Source organism: Periplaneta americana, chromosome 5, assembly GCF_040183065.1.
Source record: "Periplaneta americana isolate PAMFEO1 chromosome 5, P.americana_PAMFEO1_priV1, whole genome shotgun sequence".
Taxonomy (NCBI): Eukaryota; Metazoa; Arthropoda; class Insecta; order Blattodea; family Blattidae; genus Periplaneta; species Periplaneta americana.
Window position 1 is genome coordinate 72,081,167 of NC_091121.1, and position 15,840 is coordinate 72,097,006.

General features: G+C 36.3%; 1 protein-coding gene and 2 non-coding genes across 4 annotated transcripts in view; 1 reads left to right on the forward strand and 2 right to left on the reverse strand.

Annotated features, from left to right (window-relative positions):
- The window catches only part of Wnt2 (Wnt oncogene analog 2), a 662,858-nt gene that overhangs the window by 134,950 nt on the left and 512,068 nt on the right, over positions 1–15,840 (reverse strand). The window lies entirely within an intron of this gene.
- On the reverse strand, positions 10,851–10,921 carry TRNAF-AAA (transfer RNA phenylalanine (anticodon AAA)). Its single transcript has one exon. It is a non-coding gene; the product is annotated as a tRNA-Phe (tRNA).
- TRNAS-AGA (transfer RNA serine (anticodon AGA)) lies at positions 10,961–11,031 on the forward strand. Its single transcript has one exon. It is a non-coding gene; the product is annotated as a tRNA-Ser (tRNA).

Sequence of the window (15,840 nt, forward strand, 5' to 3'; positions counted from 1 at the left end):
CGAAAGTTACCCAGCATTTGCTCTTAATGTGTTTGACGGAAAACCGCGGAAAAACCTCAACCAGGCAACTTCTCCCAACCAGGATTTGAACCCGGATCCGCTAGTTGCACGGTCAGGCATGCTAATCGTTACTCCACAGCGGTGGACCGTGATGGTGTTGTTGGCAAGAAATATGTAACGAAGATAGAAATTTGTCTGCGTTTGGAGGCAAATTAGAAAAAAATTCCTGTGCTTAACATTTTGTATTACTTTCACTGAAATCCGTCTCGTAAACTCTATTTCGAAGACATCTGTACAAGTGACTGCAGTCTATCTCAACTAGACGTAAGCCCGAAGTTATGAATTGTTTCTCCTGCTTCGTGTGGTGCTTGGCTCATGTTACTTCTTGTTACATGGGCGTCCCCGGACACGAGACACGAACCCATGTTCACCTGTAACTGCGTGCTGCTTGTCCCAGGTCAGGGTCCCTCCCGCTGTCTACTCCGTGTTCTCCACGGTCGGTCTGTAGTCTTGGAGCAGCGTTCATGTGCCGTACCACTAGTGACAAATGTTCTAACAATCTTTACTTTGTCCACTATCCTAGATGTAGAGCAGCGGTGACCGAAACTCGAACGGCAGTGACTGCACGCGAGAGACAGTCTATGAAGTAAAGAGACGGGGAAGAAGTACTTGGTATGAAAACTACAACCAGTGATGATTCGTGCACTAACATTGAGTTCATCAATCCGCTAATAAAAATCGCAAGCTTTGCTGTATCAGTAACGTCACTACTGTCATTTTCTTGCTTTTTTTTTTAATATTCCTCGTGAACACAATCAGAAATTTCCTGAATTCTCTTCTGGATATTTAGTCGAGAAATGAGCAGTTTTAACAACTTTCATTGGACAAATTATTTCAGCCACATTGATCATTACGCTTTTATAAAACTCTTATTCGTTGGAAGGCTTAAGAGAACGAGCTATTTCGTTCGCCACTAGATAGCTGGCTTCCTTAGATTTATTTATGTCATTTTCTCTTCATGACGATGATTTAAGGCTGATTTCATTTCTTGGAGTTTAATAGCTCGTTTCATTACTAAACTAGCACGTAATATTTAATCAGTTTCTCTATGTTATTACTACTACTATTATTATTATTATTATTATTATTATTATTATTATTATTATTATTATTATCATCATCATCACCATCATTACTATTATTGTGACTACTACTACTGTTGCTACTGGTAATGCTATCAGTATTGTTATTAGTATAACCATTATTATTATTATTATTATTATTATTATTATTATTATTATTATTGTTGTTGTTAAATCAATAACTAGTAAATAACTGATAATTGTCATCAAAAGATTAAAAAAAATTAAAATGGAGATATAGCATAGTCTAGTAATTATTTTATCCTTCAAGGGAAGATATAGGCCTATATATTCAGGTATGTATATAAGAATTATGGTAACACTTGCTGATAAATAATAATAATAATAAAAATAATAATACCTGTTATGCCTATGTATTCAGCGTATTACTCTGTAATGTCGCTTCTATATACTACTACTAATTGAACCGTTGAGCAAAGCAACATATTACATTTTCTCCGACAGAACAGCGAATACAGTAAATTCCTCTTCCCATTCGTACGAAACCTTCTGTTCCTGCTAGAGACAAAGTTTGTATAGCGACATGGTACCGACACTGCTTACCTTCAGTACGTGAGCGAGAAAGAGATCAATGTACAGGAAACTCCCCTAACCAGTATGAATGTCTGTGATTACACGATGTAATTACACCCGTTTTGGTCACCGTTGATGTAGAGAAACAATAGCAGCAACAAGGAATTTGATGTCCATATTTAACGTTCCCTGAATACGTTTTGACCATATTTTAATAACTCTGTCTTGCTAAGAACGCGTGATAATCTTCATTATCATCATCATCATCATCATCATCATCAATTCAGTAGGTCATTCCGTAACTCGTGAAGCGTACCTGACCGTGAGGGAGAGGATAAAGTGGACTAGGAAACTTTCTTCCCTCTCTTTGCGTCGACTTGCAACTAGTTAGCACTTCTGATCCTTGGGTGGGTAACAAAATATGCTTCTGACTTCATCCACAAACTCAAATAGTTTTCCATATATTTAGCTATTTTTCATTTTGAAATCGCTGAGGTATTGTCTTTGTATCACTCATTGTCTAATTATTGTTTCTTCTTAGGTAACATCTCTCTGATCTAATTTTAAGTGTTTAAGGGCCGTATTCATAAACGAGACTTTGGATGAAGACTTCCCAAAGTCGACTTTCGTAGTAAAATTTAACTTTGTTAAAAGTCCTATTCATAGACAATACTTCTCAGAGTTTGACTTTGACTTCGGTAAGTCGAGATTTGACGATCTTGTTCTAATGTTGGCAATCAGAATCACTGCCTTTTAAATTAAATTAATAGGTAGTTGAAGTAAAGTAGTCATTGCCACAATCAGAGCCATCTTTTGAGTCACAAATCAATTAAACAGTTGAACATTGGTAGGCCTACATGTTAAGCGACTGTTAACCGTTCTTGCAGCTTTACATAAGAAGGCTTACAAGAACTTCGTAAAACTGCATTGTCTTTGTAATATTGTCCGCGAAAAATCTAATAACACTACAAATTATTTTTAAGTAGAATTATTTATTTCTTAAACTACTCGTATTTTGGTATTGACAGCATACACCTCTGTGACACAATTGATACTCTTTTCGCACGAAGAAATACAGCTGATTTGGATGTGTTCCCGAAGCGGAAGATAAAGATTTATCTTATTTCGTTCGCATACATTTTTCTTTATTGTGTCAGAAGATGTAATTTCATGAACTTATGAAGTGCCCACAGAGTTTCATTACTTCGGACCTGGTTGTTTTGCTTCAAAATTCACGCAACAGTTAGGAACGGAGTAAAAATTCTAATTCTTGAGGAGCATGATGATGATGATGATGATGATGATGATGATGATGTGATGATGGTAAATTATTTTATATTGACTATTATTAACGTGGGTAGTGAGTTATTCGACCCGTGTAATTGAGTTCCCCCAACAATAATTAATATGATCTTCTGCACTCTCGTTGAACACAGCACCCTCCTCTACATTTCTGAGAAAGAAAAGACTCCGTTGCCAACATGTAAGGAACAAAAAACTGAACTCTAGGCCGGAGTGGAATTCTGGGCACGTTTCTGTCTCATTTGGAAACAGAAAGAAGTTCAGCAGAATTAAAGCTATGTCGTTAATTGGGGAGATAAATTAATTAAGGGGTTTCCATTACGTATGTGTGAAACTTACAAATGATCACTTCTCGACATTAAGTGGGAACACGCCATATTAAATTGCCTAATTGAGTTGTTCACGGGGTAACCACGCGATCTCGTAATTACATCGAGATAAGGGCCGCCATTAGGATTTCACTTTTATAATGACAGACCTTCCCTGAATAGGAAAGTTCGCTCGCAGCTACAGATTAAGTTACTCCGATAGCAGACTCAAGTGGGCCGATATTGATTACTGCTATTTTTTGCAGTTTTATCAATCCTCTATTTAAATTACCATCCTACGGAAGCTTAATTACTTTTCAGGTTATAAATGACCGTAAAAGTCAAATGTTCGGAACACGATTTCAGATCATGAATGTAATTTCTTAACCTCTTCGCCTTCCCTGGGTTAGGCTATTCAACCTGTTTTGTGTACCATTTCTTAGACTTGGTCTGTCCATCTTTTTATAGATCATCCCAGTGATTTTTGGCTTCGAGATTTATATATAGGCCGATTAATAGTTTTCATACAAATTTAGCATCATCAGTCAAACAACTAAAGCATTGGGTTCAACTCTCAACAGGATCAAGTAAAATTTGTGGTGAACAGAATCGGTACGAGACAGTTCCTGTTGAGTATTCCTATTTTCTGTGTCATAATGTCATCAGTTCTAACACAACAACAACAACAACAATAATAATAATAATAATAATAATAATAATAATAATAATGTTAAAATAGGAAAAAATCTTTCAGGCCATATTATGGTCACAAAAGATCTGCGGCAAGGGTGTAGTATGTCTCCCATGTTATTCAAAATATATTTGAAAAGGTTCCTGGAAATCTGGAAGAGAAAATGTTCTGGAATGGATCTCCCTATTGGTGAAGAAAACAGATACACATTGCTGTTTGCGGATGATCAAGTAATAATAGCACAAGAGTATGATGATGCAGAATATAGGGGAGAGTCGGATAATATCGGACATCGGGTAATATCGGACAGTGCGTTTCTTTCATCTACCACCATATGGTAGTACCTAAATGACAAGGTTACGTTTCCCTATGCGACATCAGAGAAACATAACCATGTCAATCAGGTCCTATCATCGTGTGGTAGATGAAAGAAACTCACTGTCCGATATTACCCAATGCCCGATACTACCCGACTCTCCCCTACGTTAAAAAAATTGATTGAAGAGTATGACAAATGGGGATTAAAATACATTTTGAAAAGATATTCTATATGGCATGCGGTGAAAATACAAGAGATTTGGTTTTTCAAGATGGAATAGGCATCATCAAAAGGAGCAATGAATTTGAATATTTAGGAGTCAAAATTAATAGAAATGCTACACAGGATAATGATATTAAACATAGGATAAATAAAGGAAGGTCAGCAACAACGATGTTAAATGGAATATTATGAAACAAGAACATTTTTAAGGAAACAAAAATAAATATTTATCTGTCTATAGTCCAAAGTTTGACAACATATGGAGCGGAAACACGGAAGCTAAATCAAAATTTGTGGTCGAAATTATTAGCATTCGAAATAGATTTTTTACGACGTTCGGCCAGACATTCTAAACTTGAAAAAATAAGAAATGACGTGATCAGACAACATATGAATAAAGAAAATTCAATTTTAGATTTCGTAAAATATAGACAGTTAGAATGGTATGCAAATGTAAAGCGAATGGATGATGGAAGGCTACCAAGAAGAGTTTTAGATTGGATTCCAGAGGGAAGGAATGGCAGAGGTAGACCGCAAAAACCTGGTTGCAAGACATAATTAAAACGTTGGCAGAGAAAGGACAGCAAAAACGGGATTACGCAGATAGAGAGAATTGGAGAAAAATAATAAGAACGTAGGAAATTGGTCGCAGGAAGATGTGATATTACATTGTAAACTTGTTTATAATAATAATAATAATAATAATAATAATAATAATAATAATAATAATAATAATAATAACAACAATAATAATCGCTATTATTTTTAAAGTTATTGAAATAAAGTAACTTGTTGCTCAAAGAATCAGACGTTATAATGCGAACTGGTTTGAGTTACAGAGGGCGTAATTTGAAACTAACAATTTTTAGTTCAAATACGAGGCGTTGCAATGCACAGAAAGGCTGAACCAAAATAATGTAAACATTTTCAACTGCAGTAGATTTTTCAATTTTGTTTTTGTATTACACCTTCGATAACCCCATTCTGATACAAAATCTTCTCACGTGTGTATCAACAAGAGAACGGTGTCAACCAAATCAATATCCCTGACCAAACCTCATGTTTCTTAGCTGATTACATTGACCTGTAAATGCTGACTGAACTGGGTTTCATCGTTAAAACAAAGATTAATTAAGAAATACAACCAAATATTCAATCTAAGGTTAAGTAAGTGTTCTTACTGAAAAAAGACTTTCCTTTGTTTAGGAATTATGTTATTGGTAATCTTATCCTGTAACTGCAATAAACCACAGACTTAAAACATTCCTTAATTAAAGTGTTACTAGATATAAAGGCTGCTGCTTTCTGTTTAATTAAGTTGGAATGTAACGAAAAAAATAGAAATCTACATTTAAATCTTATTTTTTAAATTTTAAGCACGCTTATTTTGGTTAGCCCAAATAGTCTCAATTATGTATACACACAAAGAAATGTACTATAACTCAAGTGGTATCTTTCCTAACTAAAACTCCAGCAGGCCGGGGGCCAATTTCCCTCAGTAATCTAGCAGCAATTGCAGTAATAACTTATTTAGCATTGCTTTTAACAGAAGAGTCTACTTAGCATCAAAATTCTACATTAGCAAGAAAAGATCGACAGATTTTGCTTCAGCTGTTATAAGAGACAGTGGACTTTTTAAGTGCCATAAATCTACGACACGAGATCCACAGCTTTAATTTCCTCCTTGAAGGAGCTTTACTAGATTTGATCTGCTGTCTTAGGCTCTTCTGAGCACATCGCAAAGGAGTTCCACTGCGTGTAAATAACTGATTATCAGAAGAATATGAAAGGAATGAGCCAAACAGTGCATCTTTGAAGATGTATGGCAGTGATAAAGAAATATAGTGATTTATGTAATGTACACCGTGTCCAGGCTAGAAGTATCAAGAAATAATTGTTCACCATTTATTAATAGAAGGATATTTTATTATTATATGTTTAGCATAGGATGCAGACACCTCTCCAAGATTTTATTTCTATAACAACAATGCTAGAAATCTGTATAACAAAGAAAGAAAATTGAATAAAACAAAAAATATACGATTTATCATTGCGATTTCTGTTACGAATTGCTAACAGTCAACATTAATCATTCTAATTGAACTTAAAATGTGGACACCATATCAGAAAGTGAAGTGCGTGCTTTAGCTTGCTGAATTTAAATCTATTACCAGAATTCGACGCCGATTTTGTCTAGAATTTAACATGAATCCACGTACGTCGAAATCAATTTTGCAATGGGATAGAACTCTTAAAGAGACAGGATGTTTGTCTTTTTGTTGAATCAAGGATCCTGCCTCTTTAAGAGTAGCCTACAATCCTACCCTATACATAATAATAGTTAATAACAATCACCACAAGTTCTACTCACTATTATTGTTCTAGGTCCATTCTCAGTTCAACTCAATTATTTACTCTCATTTACAGACATTGTAACATTTCACTCACACAACACTTCTCCACGCAACTAATATTCTTGGCCATAATCCTAAAACCCTCACTCCTTGCCCGTTAACCTCGACCCTTCCTTTTTTCACTTGAACCCTTCCACAAATTTTTAAATCGTAATTTTTCTTATTTTTTAACACTCTTATCTTTTCCTTCTTACCAGTTCCTCTTCCCGGCTCCTCCTTTTTCAGCTCCTTCACTCTTTTCGGTATTGCTCCCAACAGTTGTTCGCTTTGACTTTGCTGTGTTTGCATTTCGCTAGCTGTCTTTCGATATACAGTGGAAACTCTTAATTTCGACAGAAAACAAGTTCGACATCCGATAGTTCGACTGCTTACGTAGAAGAATTAGACACGCCCCTATACGGCCACTAAGAAATGGGTTTGCCATTTGAATGGGATTTGTTTCTGTGTCTTGTAGTGATACTTTTGTTAAAGGAAAACAGGATATTTTATTGATTAGGACATCCATATTTAATCACTGATTTTAAATTAATGAACTCTTCTTTTTCTATTTGAGAATTGTGCCGTTTGTGAGACGGAACTGTCGAAACCCACTGTGGTACTAGAGGCGCATACACAAGTCTTGGGGCGGGCAGGAAATGCAAGTACAGTACTGTATTCGTTGATGGATAACCAATAAGAATTTGTATTCATTTCACCTGTCACACCCACTACCCTTATTGGACTGAACTTTCAGTTCTGTTCAGTCGAACTTAGGAGATTCCACTGTAGATATATTTACGTCGAAAAATTCCCAAATATGGTTTCTGAAGTTTAATTATTAAGTTTTGAACCAAAATATTATAAATACACCCTAGAAAATAATTAGATAGAGAATGGAGCAAAACGGATCGTGTAGAATGAAATGAATGAATGAATGAATGAATGAATGAATGAATGAATGAATGGATGAATGAATGAATGAATGAATGGGTGGGTGGAGGGATGGATGGATGGGTGGGTGAATGGATGGATGGGTGGGTGAATGGATGGATGGGTGGGTGGATGGGTGGACGGGCGAGTAATTGGATGGGTGGATGGGTGGATGGGTGGGTGGGTGGATGGATGGATGGATGGATGGATGGATGGATGGATGGATGGATGGATGGATGGATGGATGGATGGATGGATGGATGGATGGATGGACGACGAAGAAACGAACGAACGAGTCAATGAATGATGGAACAAGTGGAGGGAGGCGATATAATAACATTAAAAGTTACACGATACTGCGCCCTTGCAAGAGAATTTGGGGCTGTGACGGAATTTACGTGATATTGAAGCCTGTTGGCCAGTTTGTCATACTCCGTTTTTCATCGTTCCGTCGAAGGAAGCTAAAGAGAATTTTGAACGAGAAAATCCGAAAATGGTCGTAACCTAATATCTACTACACTCCGTTTCTGGAATCTGTGCAGTAAATCAACGCATTTGGGTGGAGCCTATGACAAGCGAATGGGAGGAGCCTATCAGTGCAGGAGAGTATTGCGGGCTGCATCGGTTCATGACCGCTAAGGGGTAAGATAGGCGTGACAGAAGGTGATAGCTAGTGGTGGCATTTTAGAAGCTCGTCTTCAATCAATTCTTTTCCCCAGAGCGGTCATTGAACTGGCCCCCTCCATTCACCACTTGCGCAAAGGATTTGTTTCGGTCCCTATACTCCACAGATTCCAGAAACAGAGTATACATGAGGGGTGGAATGCGCAAACTCGATTCCTAGCACTACTGAACAGTAAGAGGGCCGGTTTGCCGAATACATTAGAGCGAGTGGTGGGAGGAAGGAGTCGCTATCCTCGCTATAAAACCGATAGGAAACCACAAGTTACTGTACATTGTGTGTATTCAGAATGGAGTAAAATATACCGCGAAGAAATCTACAACATACTTGGCACGTTATGCTGTAGGGCTACATAAAATTTACATTTCCCCTCCCCCCCGATAGCGTTCCGTACTCTGGATTTCACTAGTGAATCTTCGATATAAACATATTTGCGTCAATATAGTACATTCGTAGCATGAATTTCGAATGACCCTATAGAATACAGAGCGGAAACATTCTCAGATCACAGTTTCAGGCGGGTTGTGGGAAGACTTTCATGTAGATGGAAATCTCGATTGAAATGCATGCTATATCCGCCCCCTCTGCCGCCCCATGTATTCTCGTCTTAGTGTCTCGTATGATTTATTTTCATTATTTATGAATTTCTTCCAGCAGGATAGACACAGACCAACAGTTGATTTATAAATTAGATATAATACGGAATTAATTTCTTACTTCGCCCTCGGTGGTATCGTAAAAACATAAAAGATGGAGCGCGACTCAATTTTTTGCACGCTACTGTCCAATACGCCCACACAAAATACATCACTTAATATCTTCCTGTTAACAACAGGCAGATTAAGTCGTGCTATCCCGTCTGACGGGCCTTCGAGCAGGGGTCTCCACGCTTCATTTGGCCTTCAAGCGTATGAAGACAAACATGTCTCTTTATCGGTTGCTTCCCGATTACAAATTCAGCAGATACTCTGAACGAAAGTGAAATTATTATCTGCCTTCCATAGCTGGTGGATCAATATAGTTTTTCTTATATTTGACCTTACATGTTTTAAGAAAGAAGGTAAGCATTCGAATTCTAAATAAGGGAGTAGAACAGGCATGTCAATTGATGCCCACAGGAGCAAGCGCGCGCTTTAGAGCCCAGGAGAGCCTGAGCGCTTTACGGCGGAAGGGAAAGAGACAGACGAAAGAGGTAGTATATGCCGCTTGGTCGAGCTATATTCAGGGATGGCCAGCACTGATTCAATGGATAAAGGGAAGAGAACTTATTAAAACTGTATCCATGTTAATTTTTAGATTTGCCTGAGAAGTATAAGTGCATTATAAGAATGTAAGTTTTAATTTTAATGCTCACTTTTCACAAGTTTGGTTTTTTTTATTCAAAAGAAATATTTTCTCAACTTTTGGTATAGAAAAGTGAAATTTTCAGGTATAGACCTATTTATTTAGTAGCCTTACAGAATCTAATATACCGTCCTACGTATTACTGAAGATAGTGTATTGAAAATTTTGGAAATTGTTTGTAAGGAAAGAATTAACAAAGCAACTGCTGTTACATCATAAGCAAAAGATACGTGCCCATGTGTTGTGGAAATGTCAGCTCTATAGCTTCAAGAGATTTCGAGAAAATAATTTAATATTCTGATGATAGGAAGTTGCTCACAAATATCACCTTAAAAGCATAATGCGATAAGAGTTTTGTTATGTAATATTAGTTACACTTAAAACAGATAGAGTACCTAGGTAACTTTGCTTTGTACTGTAATATTGTTTTGATTAGTTTATTGATTACTTTTGTAAGGCTAAAGATACCATCAATATAAATTCCAACTTATCATATCATACTCAATCTCTTTCTTTGGAATATCACTTTCTTTATGAATGATGTGTTTCATCCACTTAATACAGTATACTATTATACTACTATGGAATTTAAGTGAATATTCCTTCTTAACTATTTACTATGTTATTAACATTTAAAACACAAGTGCAATATTAAGAAATCAGTGTTAGTACTTTTGTTTTACAGACAATATAGATAATATTAAACAGAAAGAAGCCATGTAAAAATAACGACATAAAATTTCACGTTCCGTTTGAAGTTTGTGCACTACTGTTTTCTTAATCCAATAAGTTGCTTATTTATACACACAACCCTTCCTCTTTCCATACTTAGCGCTTGCTGCCCGCGCACGACGTCAAGGTCAGAAAAATGCGCTTGCTTTGACATCACTGCAGTAGAACAAGAAGATGAAATACTTGAGGTGTACTATAAGCAGTAACATGAGCTACTGCTAGGAAAGATGAGTGGAATGGAGAAAAATTCTCTCCGGCACCGGGATTTGAACCCGGGTTTTCAGCTTTAGTGCTGATGCTCTATCCACTAAGCCACACCGGATTCCCAGAAAGAGGATTCAATCCGGCATCGGAATGGGAATCCGGTGTGGCTTAGTGGATAGAGCGTCAGCACTAGAGCTGAAAACCCGGGTTCAAATCCCGGTGCCGGAGAGAATTTTTCTCCTTTCCACCCATCCTTCATCATATGATGGCGCAGAATTTCTGCATGGAAATATCATATGTACTTCGGTACATCGGAATACTGCTAGGAAGTAAAAAGGAAGATAGTAATGGCAAAGGAAGCTTTTAATAGAAAAAGGAGTATCTTCTGAGGACCACTGGAAAATGAACTAAGGAAAAAACTAGTGAAGTGCTTTGTATGGAGTGTGGCATTGTATGGGGCGGAAACACGGACTTACGACGAAGTGAAGAAAAGCAAATAGAAGCATTTGAAATGTGGATATGGAGAAGAATGGAGCGTGTGAAATGGACAGACAGAATAAGAAATGAAGCATTGTTGGAAAGAGTGGGTGAAGAAAGAATGATGCTGAAGCTAGTCAGTAAGAGAAAAGGGAATTGGTTGACTGCGAAGAAACTGCTTGCAGAAAGATGTACTGGAAGGAACATTGAACAGAAGAAAAGTTCAGGGTAGAAGACGATACACGATATTAAAATATATGGATCATATGCGGAGAATAAGAGAAAGACAAAAAGTAAGAATTATTGAAAATTCTGGGTTTGCAGTGAAAGACCTGTTATTTAGCAGAACACTATCTATGTATGTTTCTCAAAGTTGGGAATTATACTGACAATTGAAGGGTTCACAACCATAGTGGGCCAAGCGCCATTTATTAATAACGGAAAAACAAGGGTTAAAGTTAAGTGAATACCATAGTTTAATGTAGATTGACATATCATTTAGTTTTAATGTGCATACTTTACATTACTTGCTATATGTTTAATTAAATTATGGTTCTCACTTAATTTTAACCCTTGTTTCCTACGTTTTTAATATATGGCGCTTGGCCCACTATAGCTCTGAATCCTTCAATTATAGTATTGCGCGATCTTTTCATGAGGCGATCAGGACATCGACGTCTCGTACCTGACCAAAAAGTATCCTGAAATCTTGAACAGTAAGAGACGAAATGAAAAGATTCAGCTTTGATTGCACAGAGATCGTTGATTGTTTTGTCTCTGAAAAAGTACGGACAAAATAAATCAATGGTGGAGCCACTAACTATGGAAGCGAACCACTTAACACGGAAAGATAGAGAAGACGAAACGAGTTTTTAAATAAACTCGCCTACTCGCTCACTAGTCATCTCAGTAACAATTCACCTTCTGAATACACCGGCCTGATGCTTATAATAGAAGGACAAAACAGAGCCCGTTAATCAGGGCTATGACATTTACAAATAAGGGAGTCATAGCATAGCTGGTATTATTCTTTCTACGTGAACGAGAGATCTGGCGTTCTATGATGATCTCCGACAGCCGGGAATTTAATAATACGGACATAATATTTATTAGATCTAGGTTCTAATCAACACGTAGAGTTGAATAAAGCAAAGTTACGATAATATATTATTATTTATTATTATTATTATTATTATTATTATTATTATTATTATTATTATTTTCCCGAATCTTTCGACTGTTTTGTATCATAGCAAAGATCATAAAATACTATGTTTCTCTTGAAAGCAATTTTTCCTGTTGAAAACTCGTAACTCATATTTTCATATTTTTCAAAATAAATTTCATATTCAAGCAAAATTTTCTTCATATTGTGCCTGTCCCTGTTCATAACGTTATAACTAGGCTTCGTATTTCAACTACCTATAAACTGAAATGAGGTTGCCTGATTCGAAATATATGTGACGTCACAGCTCAGGTACAGGTACGTTCATATACAAAATAGTTACGCATTCTCTCCCCTCTTTCTCTAGAAAGTAAAAACCGGGACGCAGTCATAGTGAGAAGTCTTATCGATCACTCCTCTTACAAGTCGTATTATTTAAATAACTACATCTTTGTGGCTGATCGAAGGTTCATTGCAGAGATAAAATGCCTTAGGTAAGACGCTCAAGCGTGTAATATTGCAGGGCATAGTTGAGGATATTTGAACCTATATTTTCAACTGTCAATATTAGACAACATTACATGTAAATTTGTTAAAAATAAACGTAAAAGTGGCAAAAACACTGCGCTGAAAGACATTGCAATACCAAAGGGACAGAAAGTGTGTTGAACGTAACCGAAAAGAACAGTATGATCAAAATCTAAAAATTATAAAGGCATTATCTCGACGTTTAGCACGGATTTGTGTAGCCTACCATGATGTTAACTACCAACATTTCAATTAATAAACTAAATAATCTACATTTTAGGGAATTTCTAGAAAAGTATGTAGAAAATTAGTGGGTTTTCAGTGATGAGCGACATATGCAATAGGTATCCTAATTAAATACGAAAATATATCACAAAAAATTAATATCTTGTACATCATCATACACCAATAACATCATGTGCTATTGAAATAATTTTTAGGTTATTTTACGACGCTTTATCAACATCTAGGTTATTTAGCGTCTGAATGAGATGAAGGTGATGATGGCGGTGAAATGAGTCCGGGGTCCAACTCCGAAAGTTACCCAGCATATGTTCATATATTGGGTTGAGGGAAAACCCCGGAAAAAACCTCAACCAGGTAATTTGCCCCGACCGGGAATCGAACCCGTGCCACCTGGTTTCGCGGCCAGACGCGCTAACCGTTACTCCACAGGTGTGGGCTAATAATTTCTTGCAATGTAAAATAATTTCAAGTGACATCCGCATAATATGTTCAAGTTCCGTAATTTACGAATGCACGCTATTATTCACTGCAAAGTTTGCGACAAAAAATGAACATCACGGCTCAAGCATGTGTTCACTAGTATAGCTTCAGAATGTTGGGAGTTGACTGTATTCCACGAACACGCAGCGGCGACCTGTTTGTTTATATCTTTATCCGTTGCATTACCTGTGTTCGGAGTACTACATAGCCAATGAGTCTTTAACTTCATTCTTTAGGTAGCTGGGATACGAACCCTAGTTAAAACACTGGCAACACCACCACTGTTATCATAGCACAGGTCTCAAGCACTGTAGTAATTAGGGACCATACTTTGTCTCAAGAGGAGTTTTTACTGTAAGGGACGACGCGAATGCTTCTGTCTGCTCACGCAACTCTTGTTTGTAAAATTACGCGGAACAAAACATAGACTACTTTAACAATTGAAGACTTCGGGGGGTAAATAATGATAATCCTCATTTACAAATTGCATACATTTTAATTTTTACTGCAAACACAAGAGGACTGTATTTGTCAAGCAGCATAATCCAATCTTTTGTTAACATATTTACATAATTACTTAACCAAATCAAAGATGATGTGCTTATAGGCTGTTAACAATCAGAAAACTGCCAATCTCAATTTTGAGAGTTATTACTATTTACCCCCGAGGTCTTCAGTAACACTAATATTTACAATTTACATTATTTCTGTGGTGTTTGGGTGAAGGGAGATAAGTCATAAAAATGAGTTCGGAGATAAATGAAAATTAAACTTGGAACCCTTATTACAAATAATTTTCTACACAAATAAAACACATCAACTGCTAGTATTCTTTGATTTTTGCACACCCACTTGTATAATTTGACTTGTGTGTTCATCTGGGGAACAAAATTCCACCTGGACAAAAAAAGGACTTATATCCCTTTACCCGAACACCACAGATTTATACTATGTAGGTGCACTAGAATACGCTATTTTTACTATTTACACTATGATAAAGAATGTAGGCATACAATGATCAAACATTATTACTACACTATTAGTACAGCTCATGCATTATGTCCAGACACTCCCCCACTCTTTCTACAGAACTGCGCACGAGATCGCATGAGTCTAATTACGAATTCTAGGGGAATGGGTTAGCCTTTGCCTTGAACTCGGTAGACACACACCTGACCTTTCCTTCTACTCCTACTCCCTGCACAGAAACGTTATTCCCCTACTACGCATCGCGAGTGTCTTGACAAAATGCATGAACTGTACAGTATTATGTATTGTAATTCAAGATAATTTATTTCATAACACTATAGCCTAATTATTTTGTAAATAATGTATAAAGGGCTGTCAGACATTGACTACTTTCAAAAGCCGGTTGTCAAAAAGACTGCTTTTTGTCTCTCGAATATGATCTTTCTTCAAATATAACTTTTGTAGAATATGATTTTTATTTTTAGTAACTTGTATTAATTTTTCTTAACACTAAAATGTTATTAACACTTAGAATTTTATTATTATTATTATTATTATTATATTATTATTATTATTATTATTATTATTATTATTATTATTATTATTATAATTATAGTCTAATAAAGTACTCAGTTGCTACATTAAGAAACCATATATATGGAATTCAAAATTCTTAGGCAAAACTTGGGAGAATAAATTTAATATTTCATAATTTGTATTTATCAAAAAAAAGTTTGTAAATCATTGTCTCATATTTTATATGAATTTAAAAACTGAGAGTTATTTCGTGTCAACTGGCAAGCCCAGACTGAAAAAAAAAAAAATAAATAATGAGGAATCAGTGCCGAAAATGAATAATAAGGTAAAAGAAAATATTATTCCCACGATAAAAACAATGAAATCATTACAATCTCTTATTTCAACAGATACTGTCATTCGAGAAATTAATTTCCTAAATGTACTTCAATCATTCCGAATGCGGAACTTTTCTTCCTCGTGTTTCTATTCGGATTGCGAATGCAGTCTAGACTCTTTCGTGTACTACAGCGGTGGCGAAAATGTAATCGTGCGCCGAGCCACTGTGTAACCTGCAACGTGCATAGCACGTATGGAGGGAGGCGGACACCCGAAGGGGAAGTGAAGCAACCGTCTGATTTATTAAGGGATTTTCA